The sequence below is a fragment of the Rhinolophus sinicus genome, linkage group LG04 (assembly GCF_036562045.2).
Source record: "Rhinolophus sinicus isolate RSC01 linkage group LG04, ASM3656204v1, whole genome shotgun sequence".
Lineage (NCBI taxonomy): Eukaryota > Metazoa > Chordata > Mammalia > Chiroptera > Rhinolophidae > Rhinolophus > Rhinolophus sinicus.
Genome location: NC_133754.1, coordinates 177,239,926 through 177,267,371, shown reverse-complemented (window position 1 = coordinate 177,267,371; position 27,446 = coordinate 177,239,926). Strand labels below are relative to the sequence as shown.

Below are 27,446 nucleotides of genomic sequence, written 5' to 3'. Positions count from 1 at the left end.
TTGTTCAGTGTTTATGAGAACAATGAGAGGCCAGTCTTGTGCTGGGCGCTGGAGCTAACGAGACAAATTAGATCTCATCTAGCCCTCCGCGCCCAGCCCTGTGCCAGGCCCCAGTGGGGGAAATTTAAAAGCATTTCCAAACCCCTCAGAGTCCCACTAGAGGTCTCCGTTAGGGCTGCTGGGAACACCTTCGTTTCAGTTCGTATTACAGATTTATGGCTGCTGATAAGACTCCCCAAGAGGCAGAGTAGGACATGGACTGGGCCCTGAGACGTTACCAACCAACAGGGAAATAAAAGTAACCGTGCATACCAATGCCCCAGAGATATGCTTAGCGCTTTACCTCCTCATCACTTAAGCCTCGACAACCCTATGATCACCCCCATTTCACAGATGAGGATATTGAGGCTGAGAGGGGTTAAGGGATGTGTCGAGGGGTGCATAGCAAGTCAGTCCCAGAGTGATGCTTTGGCTTAGACCCATCTCCCTCTGGAGCCCAGGGTATAACCAAACCCCAGGGCTGCAGTGAAACAGCGCTGGGTGGCTCATGTGAGCCAACCAATGGGGAATAACTCTACAAGGGCTGGGGACAGAAAGGGGCACGGAGTATTTTACCGTGTGTGTGTGTGTGTGTGTGTGTGTGTGTGTGTGTGTGTGTAGGAGGGTAGGAGAGACCCAGTAATACTCACTCTATCCAACCAGCTTATAGCGTTGTGCCCTCCAATCGACCCTCCCCTCTCAAATCCCATCAATGAAGCCACTCCTCTGCTCAAGACCTGTCCATAGCTCCCTGGCACCCAGAGGCTCGAATCCTGGCATTCAGTGCCTCTCCCAGTCCTGCTCTCCCCGTCACATCCTGCCACTCCTCACCTCAGCGCCACACTCCCGCTCTAGCTGCACTGCTCACTAGTCCCCAAGCACAGCAGCTCCAGGTGGCCAAGCCTTGGCACATGCGACTTCCCTTGTCTGGAATGCCCCACGTGCCCTCTTACCCTAGTGCTTGACTCAGAGGAGGAAAATGTCTCCCTGGCTCCAGGAGCCCCTGGCACTGAACACAATGCACTCTGGGCTCAGCCACCACAATTCTGGATCCCCAAGGGCAGGGCAAGTCTGATGAAAAAAAATTCAAGGAGCCCAGAGAATGCTGGGAAGTGCACATTTCTCAGGACTCCCCAAGACCAAGCCTTGTACTGAGGCACAGCGTGAGGGTGCCACGGTGTGGAACAACCAAAAATTACACCCCTGGGGCTAATCAGTGTGGGGGTGGGGTCTATCTCTTTCAAGGGTTCTAATAATGAAATCTGGGCAAATCTCTCCCCTACTTTAAAACTTCCAGTAGTTCCCCAGTGGCCTAGAATAAAATTGAAACTCTAATCAAGGCTCCCAAGGGCTTGCATGACTGAGGTGCTACATGGTCTCCAGTCCCTTTTCCCATGACGCTCCCTTCTTTTAGTTCCTCAACAACTCTGCACGCAATGTCCTGCCTCCAAGCCTCGCCCATGCTGTTCCCTCTGCCTGATGGCTCCCTTCCCAGCTCCTTTTGTTCCCTGTTCAGGTCTGGGTTTTTTCCGGGAGCCCTCCTTCATCTGTCCAGACAGAATCCCATCATACCCACCCAATCCCATATGCTCTCACAACCCTGGTTATTCCCTTTAAAGCTTTAGAAATAATGGATTTTTATGTATGTAATGACTTACTGTAAGACCCAGGACAATAAGACCATGAGAAACAGGAAAACCTTGTTGTCCAACACCCAGTTCAGGGCTTAAATATCTGTCAAGTGAATGCACCCACGAATGAATGAATGAATGAATGAATGAACCAACCAACCAACCAATGAACGAATGAATGAACGAGTGTATGTAATGAGTCTATATGTAACTCAAGACAAGAAGGTGGTCAGAATCCTCGTGAACATTAGAGGCAAAAAACCAGGGCCCAAAGAAGGTCAGGGAAGCAGGAGATAAACTGGATGGTACAGGCTCCCAGAAGCAAAAAGGAGAGAGAGCTTCTAGAAGGAGAAGGTATCTGATGCTCCAGAGAGGCGGTACATGGAGACCTGAGGAAATGCCCCGGATTTTGACAAGCAGGAGCTCAGTGGGGCCTCCTTGGCTAAGCCCAAATTCAGCGGAGGGGGCACAGTGCAGGGTGGGGAAGAGCAGTGCAGGGTTTGAGCAAGCTAAGCTTACTTAACAGGTCCTCAGCTGGGCCTGAGCCAGCCTGGCCCTGCAGGGTCTACACAAGCATGGAAAGCAGGAGACAGGTCCCTGTGTCGTTGTTACTAAAAACACGAACAGAGCCTAACACCCTTTTTGGTGACAAATCATTGAGGTAATTCGGCTTTAGGAGTTGGAGTGGTCAGGGCTCCCTCAGTCTCAAAAGCTGGAGCTTCAGAACCGAGACCAGCCCCCATCCCTCCTCCCTGGGCAGCATCAGGGCTACCCCTTTGTCAGAACCCTCGGGCTGTGGCTAAAGTGGGATAAACCCCTCTCGGCCTGGTGGGCCTCCTAGGAATCCTGGTTTTGAGGACAAAGCATTCTGGAGACCGTCAGATCTAAGCTTTGGGAAAGGGGAACATCTCTGGCTGTGGTCGGTATCACCCCCTGGAAGTCAGCTGGGCCATGGAGGATGAGTAAGCCCTGTAGGCATTTGGCCCCTTCTCCTTTTGGCAACCAAAGGTGATGTCATGAGCTGGAGGGGTGTTTTCCAGGCTCTCCGCACAGTTGCTGTTAATTAGAAAGTCACTTCTGTGTTGGCGTTGGAAGTTGGGTTAGTCCCCTGGCAGTGATCCTTCCTGTTTTACAGCTCACAGAGTCCTTTGGCATCTGCGAGCTTGTGTCGTCCTCACGACAACTTGTTAGATGGGTGCGGGGGAGACCAACGCACCTATTTTATAGGCAGAGAAACCAAGGCCCAAGCTGGGACGTAACCCAGGTCTCCTGCTTGCAACCCAGGACTCTGCACCCTACCCCTGCAAGTCAGGTCACCTGTGAATCTGATAGTCAGGTGGGCCCCACCCTGCCAGCCTTCCCCAGGTGGTATGACTCATCCACCTTCCCCGTGACTCACACTGCCAGGCACTCCTCCTATAGTCAACAAGCCAGACACTGGGCCCCACTCCCCAGCTTTTCTCACCTCTCCAAAGCCTTCAGGGAGAATTCCTGCACCTCCTCCTGGCAGACGCCACCCTCTTACAGAACAGCTAACAGAGACGTTGAGAGGGAATGCAACTGTCCTATAGCCACTCAGCCAGCATGCAGCACAGCTAGGTGGGGGCCCAGGCACCCTGGCACCCAGCCCAGTCCTTGCCTCTTCCCCACAGGATCACCCTCACCTGGCCTCCCTCTCAAGGGAGGGTGAGAAACAAATGAGGTAACAGGCAGATAGTACCCTGAGCTTTACTAGAAAAACCTCAGAAACTACCTTTGAATCAACTGTGGCAACCAGTGGCTGCTTCCGCTGTCCCTTCCAGACTCCCCTGGGCAGCCAGAGCGGGTTTAGGAGGACGTGAGATGTCTGTTCTACTCTACTTACCTTTCAAGGCTGTCAGGCTGAAGAGGGCTGTTACGGATGGAGGTGCTGGGTCCAAGGCAGAAGCTGTAAGAATAGGTATCAGCACCACCTGTAAATAAAGAGCCAAGACTCTCAGTGTCAAGGGCTCAAGGTCATCTGGTCAAATCAAAAGCTTCCACTCCTCCCCAGCCCCCACTACCAAGGTCACATGGCCCCTACTTGCATGCCTCCAACAAAGGGATACTCACTTCCTACCAAGGCTTCAAGACCTTCTGTTGGAGAGTTTGGATGGTTAAAAATATTGTCGTTAAGATGTGTTAAAATCTTTCTCTATGCCTTATACATGCTGGTCCTAGCTCTGCCCTCTGCAGTCAGCCAAAACAGGTCAGTCACCCTGTTTCCCAACGGCTCCTTGAAGACTTCAAAACAGTGATCTTGGGCCCCTTAAGTCTTCTGCAAGTTATACACCCCCTTTTCCTCCAGCTCTTCCTGAGACCAGGGTATCCAGTTCCCTCACTGCCTTACCTGATCTACTCCAAATGAACCCTGTCCCTCCTGACAAAACAAGACCCAGAATTAGACATTCAGATGAGTTCCATCCAGAGCAGGCAGGGCAAGCAGAACTCTCACCTCCATCATTCTAGATATCATCCCTCTATTAATTCAGCCTAAAATCCCATTAGCATTTAAGGTAACGCCACTGCATGACTGAATTCAGCGTACAATCCACTTCAGAGCTGTGGTTCGGGGTTCTGGAGTTAGACAAAATGGTCCTTCAGTTAACTATGTAACTTGACCAAGTTACTGCACTTCTCTGAGTCTCAGTTTCCTTCTCTGTAAAAGAGGGGTTATGTTAGAACTCACACCATAGAGTCATTATGAGGATTAAATGAGATAAAATATGTCAAGGGTTTTGAACAGTGCATATATTACTCTGATTAGTAATTAAATCCCTAAGTCTTTTTCTAGAAGTTATATCTTTCTCATCCTGTAGTTCTGCAGCCAAGCTGTTTACATGCCATAATCCCACCTCTATACCTAAGCATTGCTCTATTCTTGCAGGAGCGTATTATCATTCTCTGGTGACAGGTCTTTCTCTCCCATCAGACTGAGCTCCACCAGACTGCTCTGCCTCTGAAGCTGCGGCCCTGGCACATGACCTGACGTACAGCAGACCAGCAGGTGTATACTAGATGACTGAATGAAGGGCTGGCCTACCTCGGCCAAGATTGTGTAGCCCCGTCTTCCAGCCCCCACCCACCCCCACACACACCTTTCAGAGACAACCTGGATCTTTCCCCTTCCTCGCGCTACGGAGCCCCAGTCATCTACATCTGGGGACAGCTCGGTAAGCTGGCTCCAGCCTACACTGGAAAATTTCTGCCCAAACCAGCTTCTCCAAGCCAGAGAGTCCAGGTTCCCAAATGCAGTGGGGTCCTGTAGGCTGCTGAGATTCAGACATAAATGAGCCCTGTTCTCAGCTGCCAGTACATGACCCAGCCATTCCTGGTGGATTTCGGCACTGTGAGTGGCACGAGTGCACAGCAGGGGATCTGGAAAGAGGCTGGGCACGTATCTGGGCCTTAGCACCTGGTGTTAAGTGCCACCTCTGTAGGCCTTCCCCAGAGAGTTCCACCAAGACTTCCTGGTTCCATGGGACAGATCAAAGCAGAGGTGGCTTTTGTATGTACGGCTCCCCTTTGGCCCCTAGATAAAAAGTCCAAGATCCTTAACGAACTTTTCAACACCTTTCATGATCTGCCCTCATCAAATCATAAAGCCTCAGCCCTCACCAGTTCCTCTCTTCCACCCACACCCTCCAGACTCCAGCCAGACACAGCTGTAATCTGTTCCTTAAGTCCTTGGATAATCTTTGCATAGACTGCTTCCTCTTGTTTCAGAACTCTCTTTCACTCCTGTTCTTCTTTCCTCCTTCCTCTCATGATCAAGTTCAGCTTTCCTCCAGGAAATCTTCTCTAACCTTCCTTCCCCTTTGAGGCTGTTTCCAAGGCTGAGACCTGCTCCAGTGTATGCTAATGCCTAGCCTAGGGCTGTGGCAACCACAGCTCACGATTCACCAAAGAAAGAAATTAGTGACTCACGTGTGTGCACAGGCTCACAGCACAGAGCCAGCTGAGAGTGCAGGTGCTGCCATCTATGGGCGGAAAGGGCATTACACTCTTTTCCAGGATTTGGACCTTGGGAGCTCCACCGTTTCAAACTGGGCTGGTTTAGAATTAGCCCCAGCTAACTCCAAGTTGGTCTGTTTTCCATCTTGGATTTGAAAGCTGAAGTGGCTTAAAAACAAGTCCACAAACCACTGACTCTAGTCTATCTCCGACACGCCCCAGATGGAGCCATAAAGAGAGGCGGGTCCTCCCAGCACTCATCCCAGCCCAGGCTCACTAGGTGCCTGTTTGCCGAATTATATCTTAAAGCAGAGGGAGAATAAGCACTTCAATAGTCAGAGCTGCCCACCAGGGGAAAGGCTGGCCTTCGGGTAGAGAGCTCACCGTTAGTGAAGTGTAAAAGTCACCAGAACCCTATCTGTCTACTGGGCTGAAGAGGAGCTTTCTGACCCAGGGGTTGGGGGGGCGGGGGCAGCTGGAACAGAGGTGTTTTTCTCCTAAAAGACTGTTTCCCAGCTTACTGGGACGACCTTCAGAGTTGGTGAAACATGGTATCCGTCTAGTAATGCCAGAAGTGTTCAAACGGCCACCTCAATGACAACAGTTATTTTCTGAGCACCTACCAAGTGCTAAGCATTTTATATACATCATCTCTCATCCTCACGAGAACTCTGCCAAGCAGCTATCATTGTTCCTATTTTGTGAAGGAAAGACAAGCTCAGAGAGGTGAAGTAATGTGCTCAAGGTCACACAGCTAAGTTGTCTGGGCAGTTCCCACCAAGTCAGTCTGCCTCACCCCTATAGCTCGGTCTCACTAAATTTCAAGCTATAAGGCTAGGCTTCTGCTCACCAGAGAAAAACATAAAGCTTTGGTTACTCTAGATCAGTGGTCAGCAAACTTTTACTGTAAAGGGCCAGACAGTAAATATTTTAGGCTCTGCAAGCCACATACCCTCTCTTTTGCATATTGTTCCTTGTTTGGTTTTGGGTGTGGGGTTTTTGTGTGTGTGTGTGTTTTTTTTAACAACTTTTTAAAAATGTAAAAATTCTTAGCTCGGAGGCATAAAAAAACAGGCTGGGGCCTCCCCAGGCTGTAGATTGCAGCCTGTAGATAAAGAAAGTTTATAATTTTAAGTAGAAAAACTTGGAGTGGAAATGGTTCAGCCAGATGCTGGGCCCTTCAGATGCATTTCTCCCCCTTCAGATGGCTTCCTATTGAGTCACTCTCTTCTAAAGGAGGGTCCTACGTAGCTCTGCAATTAGGCACCAAAATATTTCAAGGGCTGTTCAGATTCTAGAAACTCATAGCTGTGGACCAAATAGCTAGATCAGTGGAAAAGGAGGTAAATACAACGAGTAGAAAGAACCTCAGAGATAAGAGTAGAAAGAACCTCAGAGATAAGACATTAAGAGATGTGGGGTCCTGGTCTGGCCCCTCCCTGAACAGGGACTTAGAATCTTATTATGCAAAGTATAGCCCCTGGACCAGCAATGTGAGCCTCACCAGGGAGCTCAGTAGAAATGCAGTCTCAGACCCCATCCCAGACCTACCGAACTGGAATCTGCATTTTAACAAAATTCCCAGGTGATCCATGTGCCGATAAAGTTTGAGATGCTCTAGAACACCTCTTATGTCCAACTGCAACATTGTGAACAAACCCTGTCCTCAAGGAGAGAAAGGGTCCAAAGGCATCTTTCTTTACATCGTAACATTAAGTCTCTGACCTAACATACTACACTAGTGACCTCAAAAAGCATGCCGCTTTAGGATGCACAATTGACAGAATAAAACTTGCCACTGGACCTAGAAATTAAACCTTCAACTGGCAGAAAAGTAGACCTGAGGGGACCAACCAGAGAAGGTGCCATTCCCCATTTTGCAGTGGGGAGAAACTGGTGAGGAAGGGAACTGACTATCCCAAGACCACACTGCCAGGACAAACTAGGGGTCTGACCATGGCCAAGTTCCTCAATCTTCCCAGGCCTTAGGTTTAATAATAAGTGAAATAATTTTGGTTTAGATGAGTGCTTTTGAAGTCTCACAAATGGTGGAGTAGCAATCAGAGGCCTTGCTGTGTGCTTTAGGAAATTCACTTGTTCTCGCTGGGCGTGAAGTGTTCCTGGTCAGGAAGTAAGGGGGTGGGGCCAGGTGATTCCCGAGGTCCAACTGTAAAGGTTGGAGTCTGGAAACTGTTTTGAGATGAAGGCAGTCAGGAGAGGGACCTTCCGCTGAGAGTCACCATAGTGACACCAAAGTCTCAGGGCTGGGAACACAAAGTCAAGCCCTTCTGTCCTACATGTGGAGGCAGAGCAGTGACCTGGCTGGCATAAGCTCAAGGTCATATGGCAAGTACAAAGCAGAAACTAGAATGAGAAGCGGCTTCTCTCTAGCGCTTCAAGCCTGGGATCTTAACCGTCATCCTTTACTGATGCTGACCTGTGCAAATGTATTTGCGAAATGAATGAACGAAGTATGATGTTTGGGGAAAATGATTCCTGAGCCTTTTAATAAAACAGCTAGACTTTTGATAGACCAGCTTCCGATGCTGCTAAAGGCAACCGCCCTCAGGTATGGCTGGTGGGAATAAGAACTGCTGCAATCTTTCTGGGCAGCAATTTGGCAAAATGTTGCAAAAGTTGTAAAACGTCATTTTTGGCCCAGAAACTCCAAATGTTGAGCACCCCTCTAAGAAATAATGAAAGAATAATAATTTATGCATTAGGATATTCACTGCAGCACTGTTGATAAAATCAGATGGGCATATATCATTTTCACAATAAAAAAGTAAAATTTGTTTTTTACAAACAAAATGCATTATTTCACTTCTTTAATCCCCTTGGAACGAAAGATTTAAAATAGCAAAGAACATGCACTTATCTACTTAGGTATAGTACACTTTAAAAACTCTTTTGAAAATTAAATTTAGAGTCCTGAATAACAGGAGAAAATATTTATGTTATAATGTTGAAAAAACAAAGAGTCAGACTAGAAAATTATAAATGTGTTATAACCACAATTATGTGAGGGTTAAAAAAAAAGTGCTGACAATATCAGGAAGGAAATGCACCCAAATGTTAGCAGTGATTATCTCTGGTTGGCAAAATTATGGACAGTTCTTATTTTTGTATACTTTCTTTTATTTGCTAAATTTCCTATCATAAACATTTATTAAAATTAGAAAAAGAAAAAAAAAAAGTCCTTGGAGGACGGGAGAATAAAAGTACCCCATATCCTATGGGTAGCCCACCCATAGCACTGTGCCAGAGCCCCCAAATTAACTAGTATTTACTGAGTACCCACCAAGGGCCCACCTGGCCACAGTCACTATAGAAAGGAAATGACGGCTAAGCCCCACCCTGAAGGCTCACCTATACCATATATATAGTCTTTGCTTGGCAAATAAGCCAGACCCAGATGATATCCTTGCTGAAGGTGGAAAGTAATAAGGCTGTTTGCTTAATCAGTCAGCCGAATCAATGAGTCCACTCCCTCTGGTGTGGCGCCTTGCTCAGACTTCCCTGAGAGATGCCACAGCTCAAACCATTTCTGGAGTCCCCTTGGGAAGAGCAAATTTCAGGGATGCTTTACAGTCCAGGAAGAAAACTGTTATCCGTTAGTCTAAGCATTGAATACAAGAGATGTAGAGGCTCCTTCTGAGGCTGGGAAGGAACCTAACAGGACATGTGGCCCCTGGGGACCCCGAGCAAGAGAGCTCAAATCTCCAGGTCTCAATTTCCTCATCTATAAAATGAAGCCCATAATGACAACCTCAGGGCTACTGTGAGGCTCAAAGAGAAAGTCAGTCATTTCATGTCTCTAGGCCAAACCTCAGTTACCTCAACTGTAAAACTGAGTCATTATCTTCTCTCTCAGGGCTGTTAAAAGACTAAACAAGACGGTGAAGACAAAAGGCGAACACACACAGTAAGCATGCTACATACGGTGGCCATGACTCTTATTGCTGGTAGAACAGAGAATAGGATACATAAATGAATCCTAGGCCTCAACTTCCTTATCTGCAAAATGGGGCAACCAATTCAGTCCACAAAAACCAAATTCATGAACGGTAGCTGAAGCTGTAGCTGGCATTGGCACAAGTAACTTAAACACGGATGGCTGCTACGGGCTCACTTTGTGCCGCAGGTCCCATGTTCCTGTACTGAGTACAAAGCCCGGTGACAAGGCCAGCAGAACCTGGAAAGCCTGACATTATCCTGTCGACCCCCCTAGTGCAGGGTGGACACTGGGGCCCAGAGAAAGGCACACATTAGCATAAGTCACCCAGTACTTTGTCAGTGGCAAACCCAGGACCCAAGCCCGGGCCTCTGATGCCCACTGCACCCATCACTTTTCTCTGCCCTGCCCTTAATTGCTGATGTGGTCCCAGGCATATGGCAGGGTGGGAAGGGGAGGGGAAGCTGGAGAGCAGCAGGAACCCAGCCTGCCTCTGGTCTCCAAACTCACAAACCACATCAGGCTGAAATTTGACACACGCTCACTACTTGAAAGGGAGAAGATATTTTTACTTAAAGTCCCCCAGCTGCCTAAACATTGGTCTTTTTCTTTCCCTCCCTCCCAAAAATACATAACTCCTGGGACGTGCTTTTTCCTGCTTCTGCCGGTATTTTCTCAGGGAATAACCATGGGACAGGAGGGTGCCCACTTTTCCTGGCTTCCCTAGAAAGCTTTCCAGAACATGGGCTTAAATGATGAAAGGAGGGGGACTGGTCCTGGCTGGGCCCCCATCTCACTAAGTGACTTTGGGCAAGTCTTGTGTTCTCCGAAATGGAGGTAAAACTGACCTACCCTCTGCAGTCCTGGTGACAGCATAGAAAAGTATGCGTTTACAAACAGCCCTGCGAGGCCACTTCAGGCCTCTCAGCGGAGGACTAAGCTCCCCAAGCCGTACACACTGACTCATGTCCACTGTCACAGCCACAGCAGAACTCCTCCACCAGTTCTCACGTCAGGACTAGACGGACCCTTCAGGAGAATGTTTGCAATCATTTCGAGCTATATAGTCAGACCTCTGGAATCCTGGCACCATCACCTATAGCTTCACAACTCGAGGCACATTATTTAGCCTCTCCATGCCTCAGTTACCTGGCCTGTAAAAGGGGGTAATAATACCTACCTTATAGGAATGGTTGTTAGGAATCAATGAAGTAATTAATGTTACAGTGCTTGATATACTAAAAGATAGCTTTTTATGATTATCATGCAGACCAACATCCCCCCATTTTACAGATGAGGAAACTGAGGCCCAGAAAGCCGAGACTTGCCCAAGGTCACTCAGAAGAATTAAGACTACAGCTCTATTCACAAGTCAGTGCTTCTAACTTTTCTCAGTTCTGCAGTCTCGAATAAGCAAATATATACTCCCAGAGACTGTAGATTTAGGCTGTCAAGTTTTCTTGAAAACCAGAGACCAATGCCTCAGCCAAAGACCACAGACCATACAGAAATCATCTCTATGACCTGGCAACTTTTCATGAAAGACCCAAACTACCCACACAAAGTACGGGGAAGTGACCTACTTGTACTGGATGGCCGAGAAGTTTGAAGGCGTCCAATCAACAGATCTTGCTTGTAATAGTTTGGCACAAGTACACACACAGCTGTTGACAGTGGCCAACTCTGGGGGAAAAATAAGGTTTGGAGAGATTCAGGTCACTCTATACTTTTCTCTATGTTTGAATCTTTAACAATATTTTTTTGCCTTAAAAGTAATAAAAAGAAGAAAATAACACAGCAAAACTCAAAATAACTTAGCAGCTTTATCCAGTAGCTATAAAACTATTGTCTGCTTTTAGATGACATTTATAGCAGGTTCTGAGATCTTCAGTCAGGCTTCCAGAACCTGCCACCCATGCAGGGCCACTGCTCTGGTGCAGACCTACACGCACTTTCCCTTGACCATGCGCACTTTCCCTTGACCACTTTCCCTTGACCATGCGGCAGCCTCCTTGGGGTCCCCTCCCCCCTCGCCTCCAGTTTAGCCCTTTCTGATGCATCCCTTACACCAGCCCCCAGATTGAGAGTTTTTATCATTGCCCTGGCCAGAAACCTTTCTCAACTCCTCACTGCCTTTAAAATGAAGTCCAAACCCTTAGTTTACAATCTAGTTGCATCTTCATTTACAGTCTCAACTCCCACCACTCTAGCCACGTGGATTGCTCAGAAAATTTCAGTGCCTTTGCACAAGCTGTTCCCAATTCTTTAGTATGTCTTTTACCTCAATCCTATTTCCTGGGAAACTGTTACTCATTTCTGAGGCCTGAGTCGCCCAGACAGACTTAGTCACCACTCTTACAGGCTGAAGTATATATCTCAGTATCACGTAATTATGTCAAACCCTATAGATGGGAAGCATCTTGAGGACAGAGAGCTTTGTCCTCCAGTGAGGGCCCTTGGTCCATCACAGGACAAGGCACTAGCCCCCAAAGAGTGCTGAACAAAAGAAGCAGGGAGGAAGGAAATGCCATGAGAGGCAACCCCCCCCCAGCCCCCCTCCAGGGAGCTGCCTGCTTTCCCAAGTTCGTGTTAGTCCATAATAAAAAAAGACTATGGAAAATTCTGGAGTTCCCTTCCCTGATTCACACGGAAACCTTCTTTGCTGCTGAATAATTCACTCTGGTGCCAACCCAAGCTCCCCCCAGCTATTTACAATTTCCCTGGCATTTACAAACAGTGAGGCCCCAGGAAGGAAAATGGAGTTTCAAGGGAGCCAGATGCCCACTGTCCCCCTTTCTGTCCTGCCTCCTGTTCCAAGACTCTTCCCCTAACATCCATCCCCAAGACACCAACCAGCACCCACAAGTGTGTGTGTGTGTGTGTGGGTCTCAGGTCCCACCAGATAAAAGGAGTCTGCGGAGGGCCCACTGGAACTGGGCCCCAGCCCTGCCCCTTCCTCAGTGTGACTGACTGCGCCTGTGACAAATCCGCAGGACCCTTCAGATCTCTCCGTTGTGGAGTGCAGTCAGACTTCAGCAAGCTGCGTATGGTCACTGTAAAGTGCAGTGCAGCAAAAGGTCATGATGCCTGGTCAGAAATGTGGTCCTGGTTGAACAGGATGCGCAGGATCAAGTCTTAGAAAAGCCCCCTGAGGCCAAACAAAGGCAGGAGGCATCTCCCCGGAGGCCGTGGCTTCCACAGAGCCCGCGTTACCCCCAGCACAGCCCTGCCGCTTTTGGCTGTTTAGAGTCTTGCGTGTTTTAAAGATTCTCCTCTCTGCTCTGAGGACGGTGTGGAGGCAGGATAAAGGGTAGCTGTCTGGGCAGATGAGCGGCTACAAAAGATGTCCCCTACCCACCCAACGCTTGCAAGGATTCAGACTTGCCCTCGGGCATGGCCCAGAGCAACCAGCCCACACTGGATGAGGGGGACACTGCTGTAATCAGGTTCTGGGGTGATCAGGCAGGAGAGACGATGGGGACGATGGGGAGAGAAACGGAGATTGCAATCACTGTCTTCAACTCTGAAAGAAGTTTGCCTGTGAGTCAGGGAAGGGGACAAACACCGCAGGGTGGAGGAGACAAATGCAAGCAGATTTCAGAGTAGAAGGAAAACTTTCTAACAGTGCTGGGTCCGGAAAGAGGAAGGAGGTGGACGGCTCCTCGTCGCCCAGGGCGAGCAGGCAAAGGCATTACTAGCCTGGAGTCTAGAATCCGTGGAGCAGACTCCCCAGTGGAGCCGGAGCCCAGACCGCGGGCGGGCGACCACCTGTAAGTCCGGGTCAGACACACCGAGTGCCGGGGTAACCCTGGGCCCAGTTCCACCAGCCGCGGGGGCGGGTCAAGGTTAGCTCGGATGCTGGCAGCACAGCGGGGCCTGTGGGTGGGGGCCAGGCCGTCCTCTTCTGCCCTAGCCCCCCATCCAGCCCTCCTTGGTCCTCTGGAAGACGAGCTTCCAGAGGTGAAGGAGGAAGCCCTTCCACAGCGATGCGCCCGTTGCCGAGCCGAGCTCCAGGAGCTGGCGAGCTCGGACCGCGAGTGGGGAGAAGGGCCCAAATGCTCGGGATCCCCAGATGTCCGAAGTCGTGGCCGACCCCTTCCCCTACCTGCTGCTGCGGCGCTGGCAACGGCGGCTGCTGGGTCCAGCGGTGCTCAGCTGGTTCCGGGCCGCTGGGCGGGCTCCCTGCGATGGCTCGGCCAGGGTGGGCAGGGCGCGGGCCGGAGCCGCCCTCGGGGCGGGGCGGCCGGGATAGGGGCGTAGGGGGAACGGGTGGCGGGGAGGAGCGCCTGCTCTTCCCCTGGGCTGCTGGGAGAATGGCGACTCTGGTTCCAGGCTAGCTTTCTTCCAGTGCGCTGCCTGTCACTTTACCAGTCCCCTCGCTACTTGCCCAAGGAAGGCATCAAGCTTCCTGTTTTCTATGCTAGGAAACTGAGTCCCGGAGCAAGGAGAGGAGAACTGCAGGAGCCTGCTGGGGAGGGGACGAGCGCCTGGGTTGGGCTGGGGCCGAAGAGCTCAGTTTGGTTAGGCTGAGTGCCACGTTCCACTGGGACCAGCTGAGGCAGATTGCAGCTCCGGTGACACCCTCCGACTTCAGGAGGCAAAGCCCTCTGCGGGTGCAATGGGCTTCCTGCAAAAGCAGGGGAAATAGGTGTGCAAGCAGCCCCTAGACCCACTGAGGGGAATAAGGAATGATGATTCCCAACTTCATTTGAAATGAAGAAACAAGAAATGCCCAAGGGCATCCCTGTCCTGTGTTAAAGCAGGAACTTTGCAGTCAGACCGCCTGGGTTGGAACCCCTGACATTACTAGTCCTGCAACTTCAGGCAAATGACATATCAAAGTCTCAATTTCCTCATCTGTAAAACGGCCATAATAATTGCGTCTTCATGGGGCTGTTGGGAAGACTCAGTGAGAGACTTAGCACAATGGCAGGTATTGTGGGTTCTCTATAAATGGAAGTTCTTTTACGTGTGATGGTAGATCATTATTTAGGTGATCAAGCAAATCCACATTGTCAGAAAGATGAATGCAAGGTCACTGTAAACAAGAGTAATATTTTACTTAAATCTCAACAGCATCTCACATGCATTTGAGAAATAAAATTTGTGATGGAGTGAGACCTAGGCCAGCCTCCCAATCAACCTGGTGCAAACATGGGTTCCCTGGACTCTAACAGCTGCTCTGTGGCCCAAGTGGGGACTCACAACAGGAGACTGGACCAGGTGGCCAGGATATCCATTCCCTGCACAGATGCTGGTGGCAGCCCCATGTTCAGCTGGGTAAATCTCCCTCTAACACAAGGTGAAATCTACCAAGTCAATAATTGCCAGGTGCTGGGGAGCAGAGTCAGAAAAGCAGAGAAGCCAAGAGCATAGCACTCACTTCCTGGTTTTTCCTGGTTTTCCCATTGAGTAGCAGCCAGGGGAACCATTGGGCCTGGGGAATCCCAGCCTGGCTCTTCCTCCTGCCTCGTCTTTGTACAACACTCGGAATGACAGGAACCATTTCTTAAACACCTCGTGCCATGCTCTGGGCTTTCCAGGTGTTACCGACTTTCATCCTCACGCCCCCCGCCCCACGCACTCACACAAAGTAGGCATTACAATATGCACTTTTCAGATGAGGCCACAGCATACAGGTTAAGTAGCTCTCCCAAGTTCCCCACAGGTGACACCACACATGCCTGAGTCTTTGGCCCCTTCACCTTTGCTCAATGTCCTGTGTCATACTCTGTCACCCTTCCTGACTTGGGAAACTCTGCCTAGTTCCACTTTCTCTCAGAACTGAAACAGGGTGCCCACCCCCCAGGGAGGCTCACGCCCTCTCTCCGCCACTCCCTGCTTTTTCCAGAGGCTGCCTGTGGCCCACTGTGGGGCAGGTCGGGAGAAAAGCAGAAACGCAGACCATTTGGCTCCGAGCTCTTTGATTACATTCTGCGGCATACACGCCCCCTGTAGTTATCTAACATATCATTTCCAACCCCAGCAGCTTCTCTCAGACAAAGAGAGGGAAACTTCTGAACCTGTGTCTCCACAGAACTGGGGACTATCATATTGGGATGGAGGAAACACTGGAGAACATCTGGTCGAACCCCTCATTTTAGAAATGGGGAAACTGAGGGCAAGAAAGCCGAGGCTTGCACACATAACCCTGTGATTGCTTCGTTTGGTACTGGAAAGGCCTATAAGCCTCAGCTGTCACCAGACATAATTTAAAATGATGACAACGATGGTGCTGACCAATACTTACACTGGTGGGCTAAGCAAATTCCTAGTGCTTTGCTTTGCGTCCATCAACACATGTGTTTCACAGCTGGTCTAGATATATCTTGGCCTGACTTTTCAGTCAGGGTCAAGTCTGTCTTTCATGGATGCTTAGAAGTCCCCTCTGCCTTGGTGTCTTATTCTCATTTCTTTCTAGTCTCCTTTTGTACTCCTCTCTCATTGGGTCTGCGCCTCAGTGAGGCCTATTTGCCCTGGGTCTGACCTTCAGAGGGAATGTCATTTTGTTCATGCTGATAAGGGTCTCCTCTCATGGAAGAATTCTGATGTATGCTTTTGCCAGAAGACCACCTCCTCCCCAGGAGTGAGGAATTGGGGAAACAAAGGCTACACGCAGGCCACGCAGTAGACAGTTTGGGGGTGCCTGCTCCCTCTTCTGAGAATGCCTCTCCCCACCCACTGGGGTGGCCCTTACTTGGCCCTCATGTTTGTACTATAACCCTTACCCAAACACAGTTGACAGCATTAGGAGAGGTCACCAGAACTAAGCTGAACTATCGGAATTTGTAACGAGAGTTTGGGACAGACCAATTTTGGCTAATTAACTTGGCCTGTGAGGACTGGTCATCTCTGAAAGCTAAGGCTGCCATCTTCCACAGACAAAGCTAGTGAGACCCTCATTAAATGGCTAGGTGGGTGTGGAGAAGCTCAGAGAGGAGAAAGCTGGGCTGCCCAGAAGAGACTTCTGGATCCATTGGGCTCTTCTGGATGCAGACCTCTCCTGAAGCTAGCTTCAGAAAAATAAGTTATTAGGGTAAATATTTACTGAGCATTGAATGCCTTATAGCAGGTTCCCCGGAGCAGAGCAAAAGACAGGGATTTAGTGCCAAGGATTCACTGAAGGGGTGCCCTCAGGAGAGCCTGAATATCCCCAGGAGCAGGGATGCAGCTGGGCCTCAGAGTCAGACGAGAAGCAGGGCCTGACTATTAAAGGAAACCTGGAAAGTATCATCTTTCACCACTGTCCATCGTACTATCGTTCTGCCTGACATCAGACAAGCATCTCTGCTTTCCAAAAAATGGCTTTACCAGCAGGGAGCTGGAGTCTTTGTCTGTGACCCACATGCTAACTTGGGTCAGATGCCTACCCTTGGTCCAGCTGACTCTAGCCAGAGGGCCAGGGTCACACTGCACAAACCTGCCTGCTCCCAATGTAACCTGTGGATGGAGGGAAAAGGGGAGGGGAAGCCGGGCAGAGAAGACAGCTTTACTGTGTGGAAGGATGCGGTCAGCCTTGAAAGGATGGAAAGAACAGGAATAAAGTTGAGGAATGGGATAGCATCTCTGCTAAGGGCACAGGACAAACAAAAGTGTGGAAGCTGGAGGAAGACGAGCCTGAAAGACGGGAGGCGTCTGTGATTGGCTCCCGCCTGAGTCCCTTCAGTGGTGTGCTAGCGCCAGCTTGAACTAGCTTGCAAGAGCTGGTTGTTACATTTCCAGGAATTCTGACAGCCAGTTGTTAAATACAGCCTTCAATAAAAATTAATTTATATAAACTTATAATTAAATAAATTGTAAAATAAAGATAACAAGTTCTCTAAACGTATGACTTCCTAATTATTTCACTATACTATTACCTATGCGCGTAAGGCGATTTTAGCTATTTGTCTACATAACAGGTGGGAATACTACCTAATTGTGTGCTACTGCACATCATTTCCCGATTCCACACTCAGTGATATCACACGTAAGCTGACGTCAGGTATGGTGGGAGTACTTACACCACAGAAGTCAGCAAAGGCTACAAATCAGGCTTCCCTTCTCCCCGACACACCACCCACCGAACTTGTTGTTTTAACATTTACCAGCACAGCACTACCCACTACCCCGGGTTCCCCCATTCATCAGTCGGCACTGGATGGAGGTTGCCTGTTTATGTGTATATTTCCCTCACTGCCTGCTGAACTCAGAAGAAGGAGAAAATGTGCTTGCTAGGTTTTCCAACATATCTCCAGCATCAAATTGTGCCTGGCAGGGAGCAGATGATTCGCAAACTTTTATTGAATTAGTCAGTCAGTAAATGAGGGAAATGACAGATGAGTTCAGTCAGACAGAGTGAGTTGGGACACATCAGGACCCAGGAGAGGACTGTACTTTGAATTCCGAGAGCCACCAATCCTAACGTCTTCTGACTCCCTGGGCAGCAATGTGTTTGTGCCATTATTTGAATGAGAACTTAGAAGTATGGGTTCCATACAATCACTGTCAGCTCAGTTGTAAAACCCACAGTTGATGAATTTCTACATTGTTGGATTCCTAGCAGGCACGATTTTATGACTGCGCCAAATAAACACGAGTCAGATGCTGGACAGCGTGAGCCTCTGAGAGGGTCACTGATGATGTTACCCTGTAGAAAATTCCCCCTCCATCCGGCCTTCCAGGCTAGATTTTCAAGGAAATGGCAAAAGCACCCAGATGCCCTCTCTCCTTCTACCACTCAGTCCTGTCCGTACCTACACAGCTGGCCATATGACAGTGGCACTTATGAGAGGAAAAACTAAAATTGTAATTGTAACTACCATTTTGGGGGCGCTTATTATATGCTGGCCACTTTATTATTTCAATTACACCTTACAACTACCATCTAGGTTAGGTATAATCTTCAATTTTTCAAATAAATAAACAGGCTCAGAAAGGAGAAGTAACCTGCTTAAAGCTCCACAGCTGGGTGAGTGGTAGACTGGGATTTGAACACAGGTCTGCCTCCAAAACCCAGGTTCTTTCCACAGCCAAAGTGAAAGAAAGTCAAGGGGAAGGGAAGGCCTTTTCCACGCCTCCTATTCAGGATCAGCAATTATTTAGCTCCATCTTGACAATGGTAGGGCCTGATATCAGCCCCTTCCCTGTACCGTTCATGCAATGCTTCATGACAAGTCACTGCTTCTTTATGTGGAAGGTATTTGGAGTTGAGAAATGTAGGCCTATTTTAAGAAAGATTGTAAACTGCTGTGCTTTAGAAATAAAAAGTAATTCATAAAACGCCTTAAACACACATGCCAAAAAAAATCTTTGAGGCAGTGCTATTTTTGTATTCTTTTAGACCCACATGAGAAGTTTATGTTTTCTCTCTTTTCCTTACCTATTTTTTACTCACTGCTTTTCTAAGTACCAGCTATGTGCAAGCCCTGTGTGGGGGGCTAAAAGCATAGAAATGAGTTTGCCACAGACTCCATCTTTGCAGGGCCTGCAGCCAAGGAAACGGACACTTACAATAGGGTGTTATGGGAGCTGAGACGGAGAAAGCATGGGGAAGGTGGGATGAGAGGCTGGGGGACACAGACAGGGTCCAAGGAGACTGCGAAGAAGATGAGCCAGGCCTTGGAGGACACCTCTCTGTGCCTCCGTCTCTTGATCTAATCATTGTGTCAACCTCAAAGAGTCATAAGGAAAATGAAATTATCCATGTCAACTACTTGCTGCAAAACGTGGGGCATAGAAAGGGCTTGGTAAACAGGAGCTGGTACTATTATGGGAACGCTGTAGGTACAGGCCTGGAGGTGTTTAAGATGAATGAGAATGTGCCAGCATATCTGGAATGCAGGGTCCATGGACTGAGTTATAGAAGATGAAATCAGACAGCAAGAGGACGACAGGAATCATGGGTGCCTGCTCTGACCATTATCTCCTTCATTTATGACAACAATTTCTTTGAATTGAACTGTTCTCACTCCCAGTTCACAGAGAAACTGAGGCTCAGGGAGGTGAAGTCACTTGTTTCAGTTGCACAGCTGGGAAATGGCAGAGCTGGGACGAGAGAACCCAGATTTCACTCCAGAGCCACTGTCTCCCATGTGGGGCTGAGAGCATGTCAGACTGAAGGGACCGGGCAGTGGGAAGCTGTCAAAGGCTTTCATGCAGGAGACTGAAACTACTGGAGCTGGATCAAAAGGGAGCTTCCGCCTCGAACAGGGGCCCACTGGCCTCCACACCCAACGGCCCAGCTTAGGCAGGAAGAGCTAGCTTTTGTTCTGGATGAATCAGCCCAGCTGTTTCTGAAAGCCCAGCCCCACTCTTCTGGGCCCAGCAGAGCAGAAGGCATTCAGCTGTCCCAGCAGGTCACCAGTGGGGTGGGAGGGGGCAGTACTTTGTACACTGTACGGCAGCATTTACAGAGTTATATCACAACACGGAACAATGGGCTTTTCAAACGTTATGCTATGTCTTGTGCTGCAAGTTGTAGTGGAAACACAATCAGGCCAGGAAAGCATTACCTGCTTTCCATTACTTTGGAATTTGGAGAAAACAAACAAATAAACCACCCACCCATAACAGCTGACTGGATTAAGGTTTCAGTCAAAAGTTGAGCTCCCTTCTCCACTTTCCTCCTCTTGCACTTTACTTCTCCTTTGCCTTCTCCCTATTCCTCTGTGCTTCTGTTTTTCTCTTTTCCCCTCCTCCACTTTCTCCTTTCTCACCACTGTTTCAGCAGTCACAGCACTTTGCTGGCATCCAAATAGCCTTGCTGGAAGAATTAGGGTACCCAAGTTCATTCCCAGCCTGGCTCTCATGGAGTGATCCTGGCCAAGTCACACTCCTCTCAGCCTCCACTGTCTCATCTGCAAACTGGGACACAACACAGGTACTGATTTCTAAGAGAGGTGATAACTGGCTCATAAAATCAGTTTTTCCAGCCCCTGGTTCTGCCGCACTGGTGATCTACTGCCCCAACGAGAGCCAGAGGGCGTCTGTCTCATAAGGTTTAGTAAATTGTCCTTTAAAATGTTTGACTTTAAGTCAAGTCACTCTAGGTTGTCTTGTTTCACATTTGTAATTTGTAAGAATGTCTTCAAAAACTCACAGTGCAAATCATTCACTTTGGTTCTTTTTTTTTTTTTCTCGAATGAAAACCACTGATTTGAGAAACCCAATGCCTGATTAACAAGAGGCACAATGGTTCCCTGATGGAGCTTTCTTCTCCTGATGCTCCCCAAACTCCGAGGCTGAAGCCGCCCCAGCAGGGGAGAGCAGCCCACACCCACACCCAGCAGGCAATCTGGAACTGTGCTTTTTCCCTGATGTACCATCATGCTGATTTGACCCTGACCTCGGACAGACGACCCTGCAGATGCAGGACCCTGGGCAGGCGCCAGGGGTTTGGTGGGCTGTCCAGCTCCTTGCCTGCTTAGCCCAGACCCTGCACTCACTCTCCAAGGTCCCAGCCTGCCAGGAGCTCCATAGCAAAATTTGTCTGTGTATCTGCCCTGAGGGAGGCCAAACCTCCCTCTTTGTTTGTCTCTAGATGCCTTACACGACCCCCTTCAGGGATGAGGGAGCAACCTTTAGGTAGTTAACTGGGAGTTACCCCAAGAGGACATTTAAGTTGATTTTTCCCTAGAGCCATAAAACAGTTAAATCTTCAGTGGGCAACCTGTGACTCCTGTTAATTTCGTAATTTAATCACGGCATAAAATACGAAAGGTACAGTCTGGTTTTATGGGACCCACGAAAAGCAATGGGAACCTCCTGTGCCAAGGGACACAGGTTGGTAAGCTCTACATTTTATCACCATCCAGACCAATTCCAAACTTCTTAGGCCTGGCGTTGGTGGCCACACGTGATCTAGCCTTGCTTTCTCTCTCCAGCTTCATCTCATTCCCCTTCCCCCCAACCCTCTGCCAGTGAATCACCCGCTGATACCCCAGCAGATCCTGCTTTCTGTCACCTCAACACCTCCAAGCCTCTGTACCCCGGCTCTCTCTAAGGATTGCCTACTTTGACATTTTTCTCCTATTTAACTCTTCCCTGTCTTTTCAGACTCATTGTGGGGAGAGCCTCCCTGACAAAGCATTGCCTGACTCCTCCTAAGCGTCTCAGATTAGCTGCCCCCCTGCCCCTCACAATCCCTGTGCCGCCTCCATCACAGCACTTCCTGGACCATCCTGCTGAAATAGGTTCCACTTGTCCCCTATTCTTCATCCCAGAACTCCGCTCAATTCCCTTCTACGTGATGGTTATTTGTAATGATTTAGTTACTATTTTTGTTTCCTGGCTCCCCCACTAGCCTGTGAGCTCCCTGAGTTCAGGGCCAGATAGCTCATTCCCTCCTGCCTATGCAAGGGAGCAGCGCAGCACCTGGGCAGAGCAGACCTGCAATGCACACTTACTGAACTGAAGCACTTATCACACTGCGTGGTGATCATCTCTTTATGTTTCTAGCTCTACCTGCGAATCTCCTGGGGGATTGTTGTGACTGTTCCCAGTGTCCAGCACAAAACTTCACAAAAAATAGGAGACTAGTAGACGTGGAATGAATAAATGAATGAATGAATGAAATGCATAAAGAGAAGAACTAACAAGAAGGCAAGATGAATAAATGAGCACATAAAGGAATTCCAAATAATCTTTCTGAAACAACCAATGAATAGCTGTTACTTTCACTGTTTGAAATAAATATGAGGCTCTTGTCTTGCTTCTGCTCAATTGTACTGCTGAAAACATTTGTAATGGAGTTGCTCAAAGCTAACCTTTAAAAAAACAATCACCACAGAAATCTAATGACTGGAGTAGCCTTTTCATGAATAGGCAAGACACTGATATCAATTTACATTAATTAGTAAGGCTATGATACCCTCTCAAAATGCCTGCTTCCTTAACCTTCCAGATTTGTATCAAACATCACCTGTTTCCATGTTTCATACTTTTAAAAAGTTTGTCACTGTAGCAATACTGAAGTGTGTGTCTGTCTGTGTGTGTGTAAAGGAGGAAACTGTTTCTTCTCTACTACTCACATAGAACTTCACTTCTGGCACCAAATATGTGGGTTTTCCCACACCAACCAATTCTGTGACACCAGTGGGCGTTTTACAATTCAATTCAATTCTGGCATTATCTACCTGGAGATAGCATCAAATCCCACAGCTTAAGGGCTCAGTCCCACAAGACTGTCCCCACCCCCACTTCAGATGCCAATCACCAAGTCCAGGCCTCTAATACTTCTGACCAACCAGCTATAAATCCAGGTTTCCCATGACCTCCTTCTCATGTTCCCTAACTTGCTAGAATGGTTCACAGAACTCAGGAAAATAATTTACTTACTAAGGTGCCAGTTGATTATAAAGGACTCAACTCAGGAACAGCCAGATGGAAGAGACGCACAGGACGAGCGTGGAGGAAGGGGTGCAGAGCTTCCATGTTTCCATGCCACCTCTATGTGTGCAGCCACTCTAAAGTTCTTTGAACCCCGACGTGCAGGGACTTTTACTGTGGCTTCATCACATAGGCATGAGAAATTAACTCAGTCTCCAGCTCTTCTCCCCTTCCAGGAGGAGGATGGGGGAGTAGGGCTGAAAGTTCCAAGCTTCTAATCCATGGCTTGGCCTTTCTGGTGACCAGACCCCACCCTGAAGCTATCCAGGAGCCCAGCAAGAGTCTCCTTGTTAGAACAATAGAATCTATAGAAATAGATTTCTATCGCCCCCAAAATTTCGAAGCTCTGTGTCAGGAACCAGGTTCAAAGACCAACTATTGGAACAAAAGATGCTCCTAGCACCTTTATCACTTAGGAAATTACACAGGTTTGAGCTCTGGCTAGGAGCCAGGGATGAAGACTAAAATACTTATTTCTTATTATATCGCAATATCACAGTGTTTGTTCCATAATATACACATATTTAAATGCTCACGCTATTAAAAATACAGTTACTTAAATGTCTTCAATATAGCCTTGAGCTCTACGTGAAGTAACCATATTTCCCCAACTTCCCTAAAGTCTGAGCATAGCACCTGATAAGGGATGGACAACAATCAGAAACTTTACACCCAGGACTGTCCTAGAATGTTCTGGATGGATAATCACCATACCCATGGCACTTCTAATTTTACACAGGTGTAATCATCACATGTAAACAATTATACACCAATCTTTCCCTTGTGACATTATTTAGGAAACATTTTTCCACGTTGTGTTGTACTTTTTATATTTCCTCCCCAATAAGGCATATAACCCCCTGAGCCTCTGTTTTCTCACCTGTAATCACTTCATCTCCCATGACTCCCCACCCCACCCCAGCTCCTGAAAGTTAAGTGAGCTAATGGGAAGAGGCCTTCCAGCGGACGCGAGTGCAGGCTTGGGATCATACACACCTTTGTGGAATCCCGGCTCTGCCACTTCCTTGCTATGTTACCTTCGTTTGGCAAGTTAACTGTCATTGTTGATGCTCAGTGTTCTCATCTGTAAATTAGAAATAATAGTGCCTTATACAGAGTTGGTATGAGGATTAAATGGGTTTTTAAAAAATGCATGTGTTTGACACATAGTAGGTCTTAATAAACAATAGCTGACATTATTATTGTTGTTCTTGTTATAATATTTTGCTTTTCCGTAGAGTTCATATATTGTCATTACTTAACCCTTTCCAAATCATTTCCTATTCCTTACTCTTACAGATAATTCTGCAAGGTACATCCTCAGGCATACAACTTTTTTCTCTCCCCATCCCCCCAAATTCTCTTCAGATTAAACTCCCAGGAAGAGCCAGGGCCCCCACAGGCTTTTCCTCTGTCTGCTCGGTGAGCTCCGATTCTTCCAGGGCCTCACCTTCAGACAGTCTTCTCTGACGCCCAAAGAGAATGAATCTCTCCCCCCACGTCCCAGGCCCCCTTCAATTTTACCTAGAACACACCATCTCCGTCAGAGGCACTTCTGCGTCCTCTCCCTCCAATACAATTTCCACATGGCCCCAGAAGGATTTTTCTAGAAATACATGTTCTCTCTGTGGGAAAACAGAGTCTCTTAAAATGGCTAGTGAGACTGTCATTTGATATGAGCCAAAAGAGGGGTAGACGAGCCGATAGACAATTAGAATACTTATCATTCTCTTTGATCCAGCGATTCCACCTCCAGGAATTTTTTTTACAGAAGTACTCAAAAATGTACAAAATGGCATATCTAAGATTATTGAGGCAGCATTGCTTATAGTGGTTAAACTATTGGAAATTACACAAATGTCCATCAATAGAGGATTATTTAAATGAATTATGTAACATGCATACACTGACTATTACAGATAGGTAAAACTCTTTATGCAGTAAAATGGGGGCATTTCCAAGCTATATCTACATTTTTAAGTGAAAAATGCAAAGTACAAAGCAAAGTGTATGGGATGCTAGCATGTGCGTGTGGAGACTAAAAACGAGGGGAAAGAATAGATATGTGTTTGCTTGTACTTTGTGTAGATACTTTGGAAGGATACGTAAGAAGCTGGTGACATTGGTTCCCTCTGGGGAGGGTAGTGTTGGCTGGTAGATTGGGGAAGAAAGGAGATTTTTCCATGTATACCTGTCGTTGCCTTTGAATTTTAAACCATGTGAATGTATATTACCTATTCAAAATAATAACAAAAATAGACAGAAAGCACGTTGTGGAGACACAAAAATATTGCTCTCTGTGCTTGTTGCTAAAGGGATGACCAAAGAATTCATCTTCTGGAGAAAACTGCTCTCCTGTTGGGGGAAACACCTTCTACGGGCCTTTTGGTTGTGCAAAGCCAAAGTCCAGGGCCTGTCTGGAGGGGGAGAGTTATAACCACTGGAGAGTGGAGGATGACCTCTTTGGGTGAAGAGGTGGTTCTGATTTTAAGTAACTATTTATCTCCTCTGGAGTGGACCTAAGAGACAGGATTTGGGGGCACTGGGAACTGGGAGGAGAAGGGGAAAAAAAGGACTAAATAAGAATAAGAGATAAGAATGAACCTCTAGCACTGAGACGGCTCTTCATGATGGTATAAGGCTGAAGGATTTCAGAACAAGTGACTTGTTTCGCGGGGAGGCCAAACCTTGCTATTATGCGTGTGGTAGGATGTGAAAGTTCAGACTGTTTCAGTATGAAAACAGTTGCCTCCTTTCTCTTGCCTACTTACTGCAATTATTTTTCCTCACTTAATGTGCAGTTTGAATGTTGAGCCCTCCCTACCCTGGAGAAAAGGGAAATCTTTTCTGTTTTCTTTTTGGTTTGTTTGTATTAATTGCTGATGAACCAGACTCTAGCTTTAACAGCTCAACAAGTCTTCTGTTAAAGGTCTAGAGAAGAACTGAGGGACTAGAAGAGAGAAAGGAGGAAGTACTAAGAAGGAGGCCAAAAGAGGGGAAAAGAAAGATTTTTCTCAGAAGTAGATCAGAAGATAGGAAGGAGAAGAAAGTGACAGGGAGGGTCAGTACAAGGATGCCACTGGCCGGGGACCTGATCTGGGCAGTTCACCAAGAAGCAGCAGGGCCTGAAACTCACCTGAGCCAGGGGAATGGAACTAGCGAAGAAGGCTTCACGGGACACGGTTTGCGCACCAAGGAACATGGTGAGAGCTGAGCTACTGTCTCAGGTTGTTCTGCCATGACCAGACAAACTCCTGTTGCCTGCACCAAACTCATCCCGTACACATTGTTCCTCTGTGGGCAGCTGGTGAATAGACCATGCTGCTGGCATCGATAACTCACTGGATACCTGCCCAGCTGGAGAGATGCCCTTCTATACAACTTCAACATGAACCTGCCCCATTATTCCAGGTGACATAATGTCCCAGGACAAAACCTGGAAGCCCCAAGCAAGGGAAGGGGCCTTGGACCCAGTGCAGTGGTGACAAGAAAGCTCTGGGCATCTGTCCATGGTGGGGGAAGGGGAACAATAAAAGTGAGAGCTGAACTAAACAAGCTCAAACCCTCCTGAGATGGGACAGTGGTTAATGACACCACTGTCACATGGGTAGGGACAATCTGGATGGCAATGCCTCGAAAATAGGACAATACTCACCTGCTTAAAACCTTTGAGGGCTATTCTCCGCCTATAGGGCAAATTCCAAATTTCTCAGCCTGGTGTATCAGTCAGGATAGGCTAAGTCATGCTGCAGTAACAAATTAACCCCGAAATCCTAATGGCTTAACACAACAAAAGTTTATTTCATACTCATGGTATAAATATCATACCTGTGCTCCACGTAAACATTCATGGACCCAGACTGATGGAGGGGCCATCCATGTGGAGCTGCATGCTTGGAACACGTGGCCTCCTTAGTCACTGTGGCAGGGCAGGAAAGCTAAGGGAGAACTTGCTTTTTCATACTTCAGCCCAGAATTGACATGTGTGACATCCATGTACAGCATGTTGGTGAAACTAGTCACATGGTTTCCTCCAACTGCAAGGAGACTGGGAAACGTGGGGAGTAAATGAATATTTGGTGAGCAGTACATATCTCTGTCATACATAGCATTCAAGACTATTTGTGATCTGCCCCCCAGGGTCTCCTCCAGCTTCATTTCCTGCCACCGCTCCACTTCCCAACTCATAATCCACCTCTGTTCACAGGAGTCTGCACTCAGCTACTCAGCTATGTCCTTGAACCATTGCTCCCCCAAACTTTGCTCACGCTGGTTCCTGAACATAAAATGACCCTTTCCCACCTTCCCCAAATGCCAAAATTCTACTTCTTTTAAGCCCAGCTCAAATGCCACCTTTCCCATTCCTGATCCCTCAGGGTAAAATTAATGGACCTGTTTCAGTTCTGCCATATCTCTTTTGATATACTATACTTCCATTAGCACCTAGGGTCCATGGGACTGCCTTCCTGGCACCTTTCATA

The 27,446-nt window shown here is 47.9% G+C and overlaps 1 protein-coding gene across 3 annotated transcripts in view; it reads right to left on the bottom strand.

Annotated features, from left to right (window-relative positions):
* GSN (gelsolin) overlaps positions 1-14,059 on the bottom strand; it is a 52,516-nt gene extending 38,457 nt beyond the window's left edge. The window contains exons 1-3 of one of the 3 annotated variants that reach the window (XM_019731226.2): positions 13,703-14,059; positions 11,181-11,280; positions 3,535-3,622 (exon numbers count right to left, since the gene is read on the bottom strand). The gene's annotated coding sequence lies outside the window, so the exon portion shown is untranslated. The remainder of the gene's footprint in view (positions 1-3,534; positions 3,623-11,180; positions 11,281-13,702) is intronic. The other 2 variants (XM_074330943.1, XM_074330944.1) reach the window with 2 other exon arrangements.
* Positions 14,060-27,446: the final 13,387 nt, after the last annotated feature.